The sequence below is a fragment of the Trypanosoma theileri genome (genome assembly GCF_002087225.1).
Source record: "Trypanosoma theileri isolate Edinburgh chromosome Unknown TM35_Tth_124_V1, whole genome shotgun sequence".
NCBI lineage: Eukaryota > Euglenozoa > Kinetoplastea > Trypanosomatida > Trypanosomatidae > Trypanosoma > Trypanosoma theileri.
The window spans coordinates 2,228-2,456 of record NW_021639966.1 but is presented as its reverse complement, the minus strand read 5'-3'; positions in this window follow the sequence as shown (position 1 = coordinate 2,456).

Genomic DNA, 229 nt, shown 5'->3' with positions numbered 1-229 from the left:
AGATGCAAAAGGAAAAAGGAAAAGGCATGCAACACAGACACCACAACAGAACAGAAACCCAAACACACAAAGAGGAAGAAAGCACACCAGATAACCCAGAAAAGATAAAAAAAGAGTGAAACCATCTTCTTTTACAACAATAACGCAATTTCATCCAGTCCCCTGAGCGTAGTCAAGAAAAAAAAAACAAATCGCCCTACAAAACAACAACAAAAAAAAAACGAAAAAC